General features: G+C 32.6%; 1 long non-coding RNA gene across 1 annotated transcript; it reads left to right on the plus strand.

The window, feature by feature from the left end:
• The first annotated feature begins 244 nt into the window (after positions 1–244).
• LOC122109980 lies at positions 245–15,536 on the plus strand. The gene is made up of 3 exons (XR_006147783.1): positions 245–257; positions 2,417–2,420; positions 15,357–15,536. It is a non-coding gene; the product is annotated as an uncharacterized LOC122109980 (long non-coding RNA).
• The last annotated feature ends 1,280 nt before the right edge of the window (positions 15,537–16,816 follow it).

Here is a 16,816-nt window from a genome sequence, read left to right on the forward strand (position 1 = left end):
GTGTTCAGAACTGTCTTCTTGCCTGGATTTTCCCTCTCTGGCCTAACTCTCTGTACTGTGATGGCACACTTGGTGTGATTCTCTGGCTTAGGACTGTTCACTGGAACACTAAAACTGCTTTCTATGTGAGAGTTTGTTTAGCCTCCAGATTTTCCTCCGCCATCTTCCCGGAACTTCCATTTCTATCAATTTGTAAGGATTCCATTATCTCCACATTCTCAAAAACAGTTTTATGTTTTCATGTTTTATGAAGTTACGTTTACTCAGGGGAAGTCAGGTGCTCTTACAGTTTTTGATTTGTATTTTCCACAAACAACTACTTAGCAGTTGTTACCAGAAATTTGTTATCAGAAATGTTAACTTATGTTGACTTCCATTTTTAATTGGATTATAATGCATTGAATTATAATTCTAGATTCTTTTTATATTTTGGATATCATTCCCTTGCCAGATAAATAGTTTCCAAAGATTTTTTTCTCACTCCTTTGATTATTACAGTATTTCTCTATAATTCTGTGTTGTGTTAAAAATATGTCACATTTTATGCTAATAGCTTAAGGAATTTAGTTTTCTGGAGCTGCTCTTGGCTTTTCTTATTGAAAAGGCCATCACTCCACATTTTCCTTTGTTTGCATGTCAACATTATTCTAGTTAAGAGGAGAGTCAGTATTTGATTACTTATAATACATAAATATTATTGTGAAATGCTTTTGTTCATTAATCTGTACTTCTGAGATTTGTTAGGCAATATACTTATAGATTTCTAGTTTGATAACTGACCTATATTTGACATTTGCCTATTTATTGCAACTTATTGAACAATTCATGGATTGGATTACCCAAAGTATTCAATTTCAACATTGGCAAACATGCTAAGAGGGCAGAGACAGTCTAATCTTCTGCTTTCCTAGCTCTTATATTCAGTACCTGCCATCCTATATAGAGAAGTGTGAATCATAACTATGCTTCACCTTATTGTGAGTGTACTAATTTCACATTCTGGCATTGTGTTCTCTTCCTTTATCAATTTCTTTATTAACTAAGAACTTTTGGTTGGAAGTAGCTAAAATGAAAGCATAAAGTTAGGCATAAAAGGGAGAATTAGTCATGCACTGGTGGCTCACATCTGTGTTCCTAGGTACTCAAAAGGCTGAGATCTGAGGATCACAGTTCAAAGCCAGCCCAGGCAGAAAAGGCCCAAATTTCAAACCCCATGACTGACAAAAATTTTTCTTAAATTTGATTAATTGGAGGAATAAAAATTTCATTAAATGTAGTAAAAAATTAGTCTTACTGAGCAAAACGCTAGAGATTTCCCCAGGCATCAGAAGAGGACAATATATTGTCAAAAATTTAAAAGGCTCCAAGTATTAATCATCCAAACCATTTATATTCACTCAATGTTGTATTTTCTTTTTCTTCACAGTCTTTTCCTGCTTCTTCTGTTGAGTAAACTGTGGTTTCCCTTCTCTTTCTAACATATATTTTACACTTTCAGCTGGAGACTAATGTTAAGTCCTAATTGCACAGGAATGATTCATACTTCAGTAATTGTAATCAGCCTTCTACATATGGTTCAATTAGCATGATCAAGAGTCAGTAATCACAAAGTAATAAAATGGCTTCTGGGAGCCAACTTGGTATACAGAGAAGGCTCCTCTTACTAGAGAAAGATGGGAGATGGATTGAGTATACATAAGATCACTTTTTTGATAATACTTTATTAAAACAATATGCACTGGAAAAGGCCAAATTCATAGATTTCGAAATTAAAAATATAGGTAAATTTGGGTTTGGTTAAAAACATAAAATTTCGTTTTAAGTTTTCAAATTAGTTAACCATTTAAAAATAAAACATAATTCCATACAATTTTTCAGGAAATGAGTTCACCAAATGAGTTGTAGTTTATAATTAAAGACTGGTAATAATAAGCAGTTTTTAAAAGAATGAGATATTATTTTATATTCTAGATCAAACTTTTTTTTTGTCAGTTGTGGGGCCTGAACTCTAGGCCTGGGCACTGTCCCTCAGCTCTTCAGCTCAAGGCTAGGATTCTACCACTTGAGCAACAGCACCACTTATGGCTTTTTTCTGCTTTTGTGGTGCTGAGGAATCAAACCTAGGGCCTCCTGCATCCAAGACAAGCACTCTACCACTGTTCTACCTTTCCAGACCCTAGCAGGATTGGGTGGGGGGGGTAGAGGTGGGGAAGATGGAAAGGGATGGGAAGGGGAAACAAAGGAGGAGGTTACAATGCTTGATAAGAAATGTACTCATTATCTTGCCCATGTAATTGTAACCCCTCTGTACAATATTTTCACAATAAAAAGATCAAACTTTTTAAACTCAAATTTTTAAATTAATAAGTTGTTTTTATTGTGAAAATACTGTATAGAGGGTTTACAATTACATGAGCAAGGTAATGAGTTCATTTCTTATCAAGCATTGTTGCCTCCTCCTGTTTCCCCTTACCATCCCTGCCCTTTTATTTTAATTGAATGACATACTTCAAAATTAAGTACTTTATCATTGTTTACCTTTCTCAAGTAAAGGCAGTATCTAGGTTGTGGGGAAATCTGAGCAAATGTTTCAGAGATCAGACTTCACTACCAGACAGGTTGTTCTTGTTGATTTTATTATGCGTATGTTATGCATCTCATTTTCCTCTCAGTAGTTTAAGTAATTTAATGTAAATTAGCATTCTTTATTCTTCTAAAATCCTTGCTTTCAAGTCCAAGTCAACACTTTGGATCAAATACAGATTTTGGACACTTTTAGAAGGAAGCTGAGATTCAAACATGATTTTAGAAACTGTCTAAATTTAAATAATTCTTAGATATACCTGTCCAATGTGAAGCTTTCTTCTCCAGGATTATAATACATAGCAAGCCATACGTGAGACATTTTCTTTGTCATTCAAGAGATATTTCATTTATAATATACAATGGCAATTTCTTACTATTTTTCACTTCTGGAATTGGGTCCAAGACTCATCTCAGCTTCCCAGATTTACTCTTTTATCTTTCCCAATATCAGAAGCTATCATTTATTCTCCCCTGAAGTAATTTTTATTTTCTATTCTTTAATTCTATGTATTTTCCAAGATTTGAGGAACAAGCAGGTATTCACATACACTAGGGATGTACTGTACTACTGACCACCACTCTCTTTCCTGATCTTAACATTTTTTGTCACCATTCTAGTAATTATCATCTAAATTTTGAAATAGCAATAGAGTCATATATTGCATCTCCACATTGCAAAATATGCTGTGTGAATGGGAAAATATTGTTGACAATTAAAATTTTACTTAGATCATTTCTAGTTTCCAATATTTTTAGCAATAATATTAATAGTAATAAGCAACAGCTAACACAGTTGTGGTTCAGTTTTAACCATTTTAGATACATTAACTCCTTTAATTTTTAACCATTAGATAGAAAAGAAAACTGAAGTATATTGATGTTAGTGGAAACAATGAAAATTCATAGAGAAGGATCCAAATTTCCAGATTCAGTTTGTCCAATTCTCCTGCTCATATCCTTAACTGTTTACTGCATCCCCCCCATATCTCATTGACTTATTTCTTGAGAAGTGTGTATAGAATCAAATTATAGGCTGTTCAAGAAAAAGAGCTTATCATCAAAACAGAAACAATAAGTGACAAAGATGTGCAACCTACATTTTGGGGGGATTCTAAGTCAGCTGGATGTACCAATCTGTGTTCAATTTTGGTAAAGACAAATCAATCCCTTATTTAAAGGAACTAGTAAAGACTAGATCACTACAGTGATTTACAAACCTAGTTTTACCTACTTTTACCTGGCAGAAGTTGATGTGGCCTTAACCTCTCCAGGCTTAGTATCTGGACTCAGAGGCTAAGATGATTGCCTTGTCACTCCCAATTTTTGGCTCATCCAATCTGTCTCCTGTTCTTACAGAAATCTACTCCTCTGTGAAGTGATTGATCATATCAATTTTATGTTGCAGTTTTCATTTGCAAAGACCTATCCCTGCCAGCTTCCTTAGTGAGAGCTGTTAATAGCCAATCTCCTACCCTGAACCTCCAGAATCAGCACTGCCAGCACAGATGAGTATTTAGTTAACTTTCTATATCTCCTTTGTGTCTCCTGTTTCTTGTAAGAAGTGTTATAATTTTACCAAAGATCAAGAAAAGATATTGGAAATTCAATTAGCTAAAAACCTGAAGACATGCAAAGTAGCATAATTGAGAGTAGAGGAAAAAAGCAAATAAGAATCAGTAAGTACTAAGTTCACTTTTAGGCTCTTCCATTTACTGTCTATACTACAAGAGGTTATATTATTTCCCTGAGATCCATAAATTTATTTATAAATTGGGATAAATCCCAATGTTTAGACAGCTATTCACATTAAGTTGTTAACTATTTATGAAGTACCTTACATAAAATGTCCTACATGTATTAAATGAAGGGTTTTGCTGTAAAATCCACCTACCTTCTTGCACATGTCTCACAGCTGTAATGCTAGATACCCAGAAAGCTTATCTCCAGAGGATTATGTTTAGAGGCCAGCCTAGGCAGAAAAGTTCGATACTATCTTCAAAGTAACTGGAAAAACACATAGCTAATGATTATGTTGTAGAGTACCAGATTAAGCAAGCATGAGAACTTAAGTTCAAACCCCAGTATCATTAAAGGAAAAGCCAACAAAGAAAGAAAAGAAAGAAAAAAGAAAATATTAAACTCTCCTTTATATCTTTCCATCTTATTTACTACTTTTTCCTCTAGTGGACAGTGGGCCAATCTTATTTCAAAAATAATTAGTGAAAAAGAGTACTAGAAACATGATTCAGTGTTACAGCACCTGTCTAAAAAAGTACAAGACTCTGAGTACAAACCCTACTGAAACAAAATTATATCTAATATTATATGGAGTTTGTTATTTTCATTTGTTATGTAAAAGCTTATCAGGAGCAATCTTCACTTACATTCTCACAATATCCAGAAAGGGGGCAAGACACACCAGAAATTTAACCATATTTTTGAGTCATCACAAAGTTGAAATTACAGGGCAAAACCTCACAGTGTAAGGAAACTTAGATGCCTACAAAGTTAGCTTGGACACTATGTTTCAGACACAATTGGGCATCACTTAAGAGATTTAAGCTAAAATTGCTAACAAATGGATCAGAGCCAAGTCTGGGCTACCAAGCAAATACTGAACACTTTAAGCAACAGATGTAAGGGGAATGTTCACTCACTTGAAGGCTATTTCACACAAGCCTGACTAAGCTAGAATGACAGCAAACCTGAGAAAATATCACTCATTGTAAAGGCCTTGGAGACAACAATAATCCATGTGGGAAAGATGAGATTTTTCTAACTTTATAGAAAAACACTTGACTAGGAGGGAAAAACAAAAACAAATATATCCTTTTCCTTGGAAAAAAGAAAATTTAACATCAAATACAGTGAAAGCAAGGGTTATACTGTGGGGGAGGGACATACAAAGCAACAAAGAAATAATCTTGTAAATGTGTTAGAAACAATCGCATGAAAGAAAAAAAAAATTTGAATACATATCTTAGGGTTTATTTCCATAGCATCAACTTAACTGACCTTTTCTTACAATTTGTGGAGGGGAAGGGAAAAAACAAATCGTTTAAATCGGGATACAGGTGGACCCATTGCAACAATGAGACATACAAGTCGTTATGTCAAAAACGAACTTTACAACTTTGGTAGTGGGGGACAGGAGGGTTGGATGGGGGTGTGGGGGGAGGATGGGATGGGAAGGGGAAACAAAGGAGGAGGCTATAATGCTTGATAAGAAATGTACTCATTATCTTGCCCATGTAATTATAATCCCTCTATACAGTATTTTCACAATAAAAAAGAAAAGAAAAAAGAAAAGAAAAGAAAAGAAAAAGAAAATTTATAAAGAAGTGTGTATTATCAAAGAAATAAATCCTGCTTGTTTTTAGTTTATTTTTACTTGGGATATACAAACACCCATATATATATATATATATATATATATATATATATATATATACATGTATGTATATATATATATATATATGTATGTATATATGTATATGTCACAATTCTATTTTTGATTTTATGGTGGTTAACTGGAGATAAGAATTTTCCTGCCAGTGCTGGCTTCAAACTATGTTCTTTAGATCTCAACCTCCTTATAACAAGTGTGATCACTGCCCCCGCCCTGCTAAGCTATATACATATATGTATATATGTGTTTGTGTATCTATCTATCTATCTATCTATCTATCTATCTATCTATCTATCTATCTATCTATCTATCTATTTGCCAGTCCTGGGGCTTGAACTCAGGACCTAAGCGTTGTCCCTCAGACCCTTTGTGATCAAGGCTAGCACTCTATCACTTGAGCCACAGTGCCACCTCTGGATTTATCTAAATAGTTTATTGGAGATAAGAGGCTGAGGTGCCCGGGCTTGCTTTGAACTGTGATCCTCTGACTCCTGAGAAGCAAGGATTACAGGTGTGAGCCACTGATATCTGATGGGCTATATTTTTATTATTGAGTTTGGGAATTTTCTTTGATTATTCTAGATAAAAGGTATTTATCACATATGGAATTTGCAAGTATTTTCTTGCAGCCTATGGCTTATCTTGTTGATTTATTTTAATTTAATTTATCTTGTTTGCTGTTCTCTGAAATCATGCTTGTTAGGAAAGTGCTTTACCAGTTGAATCATCCTCCCATCTGATTTTTCTTTAGTTAATATTCAGTAAATTTTTATGGCTTTGCTTATGACTGGCCTTGTACTTCTACATCCTGCATAGCTGGAATTATAGGTGTGCATCACTACTTTAAAAAAATTTTTATAAATTCTCACTAACTTCTTTGATTAGACTGGCCTCAAACCATAATCCTCCCATCCCTGTCTCTTGTGTAGGTAGGTTTACAGTGTTTCACCACCTTGTTCAGGTTATATTACTTATTTCATTAAGGTTTTTCATGAAGCCAAACTTTTGAATTTGAAAACAATAAAATGTCTAATTATTTAAGAGCAATTCTAGGTACAACACAACTGCAAGCAAAATACGATTTATTCACAGAACCTTTTCTTTCTCACCTGCATGAGCATTCCATTGACAAATTCTCCACCATGGTGGTATATTTGCTAAAACTAACCACCCTATATTGTCACAATGTGGCACACAGTATATTAGAGTTCTTGTTATTATATGCTCTATGGTCCTATTAGAAATATATAATAAAAATATGCATTAGCACTATAATATTACATAAGTATTTGAGATCATATAGTTCTCTGTTTCTATACTTTTCTTATGTCACTAAATAGAAATTCTACCATATTTATATGTATTGTCACAAATGAGCTTTCCTTCTTGTTAAAGCAGAAATACATATTCTATTTATGGTATATAAACATTTCTTTGGATGCACACAGATTTTTAAAAATTCACCCATGGACACTTAGGTTGGTTCCATATCTTGACTATCATAAATATCATAGTAATAAACATACAACTGAAGAAATTTCCTTGACAGAAATTTATTCTTTGTGTACTATACAAGATGTGAGAATGCTAGTAAATATAATTTATTCTTTGTATTCTTACGAAGATGTGAGAATGCTAGTAGATATACTTCTACTTTTAATTTTTCAGAGGAAAATCATAGTGTCTTCTATAATGACTCCATTAACTTATACCTCTCAGTGCAAAATTGTTTCCTTTTTTTAACCATGCCAGCATATTATCTTTTGTCTTTTATAGTTTTGCTTTATATTTTGGTTATTATTGTTTTGAGCATTCATATTCATTTTTGTGTTTCTTCATTTGTGAAAATTCTATACCCACATTAAAATTTGGTTATTTGTTATATTGGTATTGAGTCTTTTGAGTCACGTAGAGTTTGGATATCTCATTCTTTTATTATGTACATGGTTTCCTCTTGCTAAACTTGTGAAGCATGTTAGATTTCATCTTTTACTATCAGCATTCTGGATGTATGGGTAAGTAAGGAAAATACCCAAGGAGTGCTTGTTTTTCCACCGAGTATTTCTGACTATATGAGGATCTAAAAGCAGTTTAAGATTAACACTTTGTTGGGAGGGAAACACAAGCCCTGAGCAATCTTTTGAGCCCTGGTCAAACCAGTCATTACCCTATGTCCCAGTGTAGTGTGCGTCTCGAGATTTGTGCCCATGAATCTTCATATAAATTACTTTCCTGAGCTTACTTGGTCTCTGCATGGTCAGTTACATAGACAATGAAGGAGACTTTAGATTCCTCTTTTTTTTCAGACGATTTTGTTGTTCCCAGCTGAAAATGTATACTGTAATTCCTCTCTTAATGTGTATCCTCAATCTCTGTCCCCTCTCCACTCAACACTAGTGAGCAAGCTAATCATCTACATGTTATGTAGATCACAGATATTTCATCTTAACTACATTTTTTTCATATTATCACATTGTGTACCTTTGGAGCTAACTGAGGCTTTTACTCATTTTTAAACCCATTTTGGCAAGGATGATTCTTTGACTTCTCTACCATTTTGGCTAGGACCTGGCATTAATGTCCATTGTCTCTTTTACAAATCTAAAGTTCAATATTCCTAGCTTTCTCTTGTTTCTTGTTTGCTGCTTACTGTTTTATTGTCACACCTTTTGATGCCGATCACCTCTCCCTGAAGATGTATACCTGATATTATATTTTTCAGAATCAAGAAATTGCAGACAAGCGTTGAATAATTCTAACCTACTACATTATTATCTCAATCCGTTCTTTTTATGACTAAATTCTCTGAAATACTTTAGTAATATAAAGCTGATATACTTACATAAAGGCCAGACATATCACACAGAATTTTAATTTTTTTCTGCCACCTAGATGATTAGCTGAATTGATATCCTCCACTGATAAATTGGTGAAAAAAATCTTAGCTTGTTTTGACAAAAATTTGTTGAATGCTGGTGTCTTACATCAATAGTTCTAGCTACTCAGGAGACTAAGATTTGAGGACTATAAGTCCAGCAGAAGTGTTCAAATTGGAGAGATCCTTATTTTCAATGAACAAATAAAATCTGTAACAAAAGTATGTGTCAAGTGGTAGAACACCAGCTAAGAGTTAAACGAGCCTGGTAGGAGAGCAGGAAGTCTTGAGTTTAAGCCAGATTTAACCTAACCATAGCCCATGTCAAAAATTGACTCAGAGTTTTGAAAGATAAGTCCCAAATCTTCAGAGTGAGCTATTAGATCGAAGAAGTAATGCCCCAGTTAAAATTCAAAAGCCTTTGTATGGTAGAATTCCCACTTACTTCCTTAGATGAGATCAACCTTCACAGAAATATTCAGAATTATGTTTGAACAGAATATCTGGACATTGTGAGATATCTATGTTTATATATTAAATCAAACTTTAAGGACTCCTAAAATTATCTGACTACAAAGAAAGGTGTACACCTCCTTGTATTTTTAGCACTGTTTTTTCCTTTGTATGAAAGAAAAATAATTTTGTGTTTGACCTTTGAAAAATCCTATAGATCTTAGCATCAGAACATTCTTCTAACTCAGGTACTGATTTGGGTTTAATCTGATAATCACAGATAGCACATAAAAATGTTAATTCAACATTAATTAAATTATTATTCTAGATTACTTGAAATCTCTGAATATGCTACTGGACTAGGTAGTGATTTATTGATTAAACACAATGGAATGAAAGTCAAAAGTTCTAATGAGTTTTTGAGCTGGGTTACAAATAACCTCTGACTAGACTTATGTATAGTGAAGTTCCTTTGGAAATTCTGTTGATGGGAAATGAATATAAACTAGAGTTAGCCAATTTTACAGTCTCTTCTGAGAATTATTTTTTGACAGTTGACAGAAATCCTCAGAAATTAACATTTGGTGAAACCTTTATTTATTTAAGCTGCCTCTTAACCAAAGAAACTGTCTTTACAATAGGATTAACCTATTGACAATGATTTTCTAAATCCAAACCCATTGAATAACAAGTACTGAATGTGTTTACCTTCCTAATGCACCACAATTCACTATGAAGCTGGATTTCTTGGAAAGGTCAACATGCGTGATGAGCTGAATTTCAATTGGAAGATCCTGAAACTTGGAGCTATGTAGAATTTGGTGATATGTGGTGAAAATACAAACTAAATCATATGAACATAAGCCCTATAAGTGCGTAACTATCCACCCCAAAATAATATACTTTTAGGTTACTTTTTTAAATAGGGAGGGACTAGTCCACTGACAACACAATCATTTATTTTTTAATAAAATCCGTATGTACCATTCCAAAGGTCTCAAAAACTGTAATGTTATTCTTGCAAACTAAGTTTTAAAACATGATCCTGTGAAGACACAAATAGATCATTTATGTATTAAATATATCTAGATATATTCTGGTGTTTGTTATAGAGAAATGCTAGTTTTAAACACATAACCTAAGCCAAATAAAATAGAGGTATGAGCTTTCAGAATTGTTCAGCTTCTTTTTAGCAACACTCCTTTCTGACCCAATTTATGTGGTTCAGCTAAAACTGATTTTCAGTATAGGTACAAGGTACATATATTCATAGATGCTTAGCAAGGCTAGCCACCTAGAAGGCAGTTTAAAACTTGAGACATCAAGAATGTTAACTTTTATAATCAGCTTCTGCTACAGAAACACAAATTTTTTGCATAAAAATGAAAATACATTTGAAGGAGTGTAGTATGCATTTTTACTGTGACAACCTGGGCTGCTCTCGAACCATGATCCTTCAGGTCTCAGCTTCCTGAGTAGCTAGGATCAAAGGACACAAGAGCTATCAGGTCTAGATTAATAATGATTTCTTGACGGTCTCTACCTTCTTTATAATGACTTTACTACTACACAAAAGAGTATCTATTTGTACTTTAAGTTTATTTTTTTATACATTGAGTGGCTTCACATTGTTCTGGTACTTCTTTTGTGTTTTACCTCAGATGTCTTAGATTTTATTTAGAATACATTATAATATATATTTGCAAATTGATTCAATATCTATAGCTTTCCATTTAGTATTGATATAGACCATAGACTGTGTTCTTGAAATAATTAAGAGTCACAGTGGTGGTTAACATAGAATCATACTGAAATAATTTTGGGTTTCACACAATAAATAATATTGTTGATGCCTTTAAATGCATCTGCTCATGATGAAAATGCCCAGAGTGTTTGGGGGCCTGTCTCTAACACTTGGTGCAATATTGTAATAGTCACATTCTGCAGTGTTTTCTCTAATAATTTCTTGAAAGATAAAAGCTGCTATTTTTCATACAAAGGTAAAATTCCAAGACAGTATTTTACAAAAATGTGTTTCAGTGATGTAAAAATGGAGTGGTTCAGATAGTTTCTTTAATATGAGGGTTTTTTCTCTTTTGAATAAGGGAAATACTGAATAATGGTATGATTTACTAAAAGGGCATCTAAGATTGAACATGAAATTCAAATCACTTGGAATTAGTAAATTCATGAATTACAGGAATATAATTTGGAAAACAGAATGGAAAGCTTTGGAAAAGGGCTAATAGAATGTGAATAGAATGTGAATGAATGTATAGTATGTGATTGATCTCTTGTGATATTCTCAAAACTTCCAGTAAATGGAACACTTTTTAGAAATGAAAGCCAAGACCAAGAATGGAATGGACTATGTGATTATAAATGATATAGCATTCTTATTTGTGATTTTCAGATGAATAGGATCTGATTATACCTATGGATTTCACTTTTAAGGATAGTGATATCAATTTGTAATACTATAGTAAAATCCTATTTTAACTATGTATGTATACATAGATAGATAGATAGATAGATATTTATGTATAAATCAGTCTCATATGACTGATAATGAAACTTGCATACTAGAAAACAATTAAAATCACCAAGTTTACCAATAAAATAGAAAGATTAAGAGAAAAACTTTCCTTTTAAATCTTTGCACTATCATATTTTCCTTCATTAGTTCTAAGTAAAAATTTCTACTTTATTATTGGGAAACCATTTAGAAAAATCCATGATAATGTCACAATATTTAATATGTCCAAAGCCAGCAATAAACTCCTAAATATCCTATGATTATAAAGATGCAATAAAACTCTTAGATCCATGTTAAAATTAAAAGCAAATCATCTTTTACGCAGATAGGGAAATCACACTGTGCACTACAGAGAAAATTGACAAAACACATAGTTCATCATTGCTCTTCAGTGATCAAGCAAACAATTACAGCCATTTTAATATCTCTTCATTCATGCATTCAACCAACCAAGCAAATAAATGTTATTGGCAATAAAATTTTTAAAAAGACTTCCTTGCCTTTAAGAAGCTACAAATTAGAAGGAACAAAAATACACAAAATAAACAATGAGTAAAAGTGTACATGAACATGCAAGTACAATCAAGACACAGGAGACAATAAAATTTCTAGGTTAGAAAATCATTACTTTTAACTTGTTAAATATTGGAGTTTGGGGGAAGCAAATGTGTATAAAAAGATTCTTGTACCTGGGGGTTAACATCTGTTGAGGGAACAGAACACAGAGTTAGGTAGAGGAGAACTTGGGCTTCAAATGTTGCCCGGAGTGGGCAGGGGGAACCCTCAGTTGATGTCACAGTGGACTTTGTTTCTGTTTTTACACAGTCGTATATACATATGCAGGAACATGACTTTGGGTGAATTGATTGACTCTAGATAGAGAGAACAGCCTGAGGCACCTCTAGCAAGCATGTTTGGAGAGGACATTTGGTTGGAACAGGTGAAATGTCTATGTACAGGATAATAGCTAGTGCACAGCTAAATAACTCATACTATTTTAATTGTAAAAATGTTATTAATTATTATGTCATCTAACCTAATTATTGTCCCATATTAAAACAATTAAGTTAACTAGTTGTTCAAAGTCATAGAGCAGGAAAGAAAATTCAAATACAATTTAAAATTGAAAACCTCAGTGTTCTTTCCATTACATTAAAATTTTTACTACATGCTTTAAATAAAAGCAAACAAAATAAACAAAGTAAAGCAAAAATTAAAGTTAAAGCATTCAAAGCATTGGAAAAGACAAGTGAATCATTTAAATGACTTGCTGAATTTTGAGTGAATCACATAATATAGCTTAACTATTTAAAATATTTTTGAGGTTTATTAATTCAGAAAACTGAAAATTAATAAAAAGACAAACAGAAAACACAATGCCCATCATTCCCAATCAGTATTTCAATTTTAGATTTCTTGAGAAATTGTAATGGAATAGAAGTCCCTAACTTATTGACTAACACACACACACAAACACACACGTATCCAAATAATTCTGAATGAAAACATATAGAAATATATTGAATGCACATATTGAATATTTTTGTGTTTATTAAATTTAACTATTTTATCCTGATTTAGTCAATATATGATGCTCATATCAGAAATGGTTTCATACCACAAAGATGGAGCATATAAATAGGAACTCTTTTTTCTTTTTACATTTTTTTGTGGTATATGTGTATAAATTCAAAATGGTATTTTTGCTAGGCAGGTATTTTTTGCCCTGAACCATGCCTTTAACCCAACTCATATTATTTTTATTTATTTAGAAAGTGTTTCATACCATGATCTCCACATCACAAAACTAAAGAGAATCCCTTACTCTCTTGACCTATACTGGCTCCTCTTTTTCTTTAACTATCTCTCCTGAGAAGGAAACAGTTTGACTTTTATGATGCTTTTATCTATAAGTAATGGAAAGCTCAGTTTAGAAATTTCAAAATGATTCATTTAATGTTCTTCACACTTTGCATTACTATATCCCAACCACTTCCAATAATCATTATCAAAATCTAATTATCTTTCAATTGTAATATACATAATTCTCTTCTCCTTACATTCTCATTATTCATACTACTTCTTGGATTATTTTAATGTTTTATAACTGATTTTTCTACTGTTGAATCCCTCATGAACAATACAGTGACATCAATCTTCTTAAAACAAAGTCTGATTATATAATTCAATTTCTCTAAACCTTCAGAAGGAAAGACTTTCAAATTAAACTGTTATCTGGCTGGCAGAACTTGACATAGCCTTTGCCAATTGTTCAAAAAATACTCAAAAGATTATAATAATAAAAATTAGTGTAACATATTTAATGAAATTTTGCAAATATCTGAAAGGATTTTCTATTAACAAAGAAAAATTGGATTCATAATAAAGAATGTCTGGATTGTCTATCTATGTTTCTGAAGACAAAGAAAATCTGTAACCTGAATGACACTTGCCAATTATTATTTGGTCACTAGTTGAGAAACACACAGTCCATTTGGCATTAGCATTTATTTATATTCCTAATAGATATGGGAGAACAATTACAGACATTCTAATGGTACAGAAGTTTTGAATAAAATACTTGATAAATGTGAAGATAGGTTTCATATGTCAGGGTAATTTACAAGTCAGCGACCAAACAAACATTTCCATTTAAAACGAGTGTCTTTGTGTGTATGTGTGTGTATGTGTGTATGTGTGTATGTATGTATGTATGTATGTATGTATGTATGTATGGCTGATGCTTTATCACTTGAGCCACACCTCCATATAAGGTTTATTATTGTTTGTTCTGCAGATCAAATCTAGTAAGCCTTTCTGCCTATACTGGCCTTAAACCTTGATTCTCCCCCTTATCATAGTCTTCTTGGTGACCACCCAGTTTCATTAAATATTTTAAAAGTTATATTCACTTTAGGATGATGATTTAAAATTTAGAAACTAAGAATAAGAAAACCATGACACAAATATATTTTCAGTTTTTTCATATATAATTGGTGTCCAAAGTTGTTGACTCTACTCAAATAGAATCTGAAATAAGAGCTTGAAGTGTCATGGTATATCCAAATTTAATGATGATTTGATGGACTAGATTTTTCAGACATTGATAAAAGTATTGTGGAACTTTGAGAAAGTTGCTCACCTAACGTTTATTCAGATCCCTGAAATGCTCAAGGCAAAGCAATAAAGTAAACATCTTCCCTTGTGTGAACACAATACAAACTAAAGTCTAATGGTTGGAATTAGAGGACCAAAAGAGAAAGCCCATGAGAATGGTCTCTATTTTTGGCTCAACTATGATGAAAAACAGTCAGAGAAAGTACTCTAAAATGTGTACTCCTCTCCATTATCTTGACTTTAGATCTGTATACTCTCATGAAAGTGGCTATAAAGACTTATTAGGACAATGGGGTTGAAAACTAATAGGGAAAAGTCACATTTATTAAAAATCCTGATATTATTCATTGTCTTCTATAAGAATCTACTCCATTTATGAGTTATTTTACATAAGTTGGTGTTTTGTGTTTTCTAATAAAAGAAAAGGCTCTTCCTTAATATTTTTTATCATTAATTTTCTAAAAATGCCTATTTTCTTAAATTTACAGCATAAGAATATCTTTTTTCTACCTCAGAGGTAGCTTCTTAGCATGGTCTGTCACAGAATATTTAAGGATCAGAATTCACGATCTTTTGTTTAAAGAGTCTGTTAAATCAATGTTTGTGTTTATGAGATTGGCTTCAAGATAATAAGATGCTAATTATAAACAAATAAACCAATTTTTCTCAAACCAAAAAAGAATATATGTAGTTTCTATAAGAATATATAGTTTCATAGATTATTATAAGCAAAAACATGAAAATTTCTAAATAGACAATTAGTAATATTTAAAATTTATGTAGTTTAGTTCATCATAGTAGTACCTTTGAGTATTTTCTTCTTTTTCGAGTATTGTAAAGGGCCTTCCACATGTTAGTGTCCTTGTTTAATCTATACAAAGCAAATTTTTTGTTTAGGTGAGAGCAATTTACAGAGACATCCGACTTTGTCTTCAACCTTATTTTCTTTTTTTCTTTTTTTGGTCAGTCTTGGGGCTTAACTGTGGACCTGGGCCCTATCCCTCAGCTCTTCAGCTCAAGATGAGCGGTCTATCACTTGAGTCACAGTGCCACTTCCAGTTTTCTGGTGGTTTTATTTACTTATTATTTTTAGAGATAAGAGTCTCACGGACTTTCCTGCCAGGGTTGGCTTTGAGCCACTTGTGCCCAGCTTCATCCTTATTTTCTATTTATCTTATCCATATCTATTTTTTATTAGTACTTCTCAAGTACTTACCACATCAGGGCTGATTATTGAAGCAAATGATGTATACTCAAGATAAACAAATGTTCCAGTACTAGGATGCCAGCCCACTCAGCTAAGGGTAAAGGACTGAGACTGTCCCAGTTAGCCACTGTCCTCATTCTTTAATATGGCTAATTCCAAGGCCTTTTTTTCTGGAGCACCTGTCTGTATCACAATTTAATCATGTGTAATAAACATCTAGTTTGAATGAGAAGATCTGTAAATTCTTTCCCAGAGTTAAATCCTTGAATCCTTATATACTTTTATTGCTACTTGGTATTACTAAACTTAATGAATCATGTCAAGTGTAAAGGCAGAAGGAATCTGGGATTGATAGAGATGTCCTTTATAAAGTATATCATAATTCATTTTCTTTTTGCTCTCTTCATGACCGAATGTCTCTTAATTCCCTAATGACAAAATTTCCAAGATAATCTGCCCATCATTTTCAGCTTTGTATTAACAATATAAAACTTGTATAGAGATAAAATACATAAAACATATCAACATATGTACAATGTATTGGTGCTAAGTCTCACCATGTCTTAATCTTTCATGGCATACAAAAACTAGTGATTTAAAAATTGGAATAATAAAAATTTAAAAGATAATTAG

Source organism: Dipodomys spectabilis, unplaced genomic scaffold, assembly GCF_019054845.1.
Source record: "Dipodomys spectabilis isolate Male_0828 unplaced genomic scaffold, ASM1905484v1 ptg000071l, whole genome shotgun sequence".
NCBI classification, from domain to species: domain Eukaryota; kingdom Metazoa; phylum Chordata; class Mammalia; order Rodentia; family Heteromyidae; genus Dipodomys; species Dipodomys spectabilis.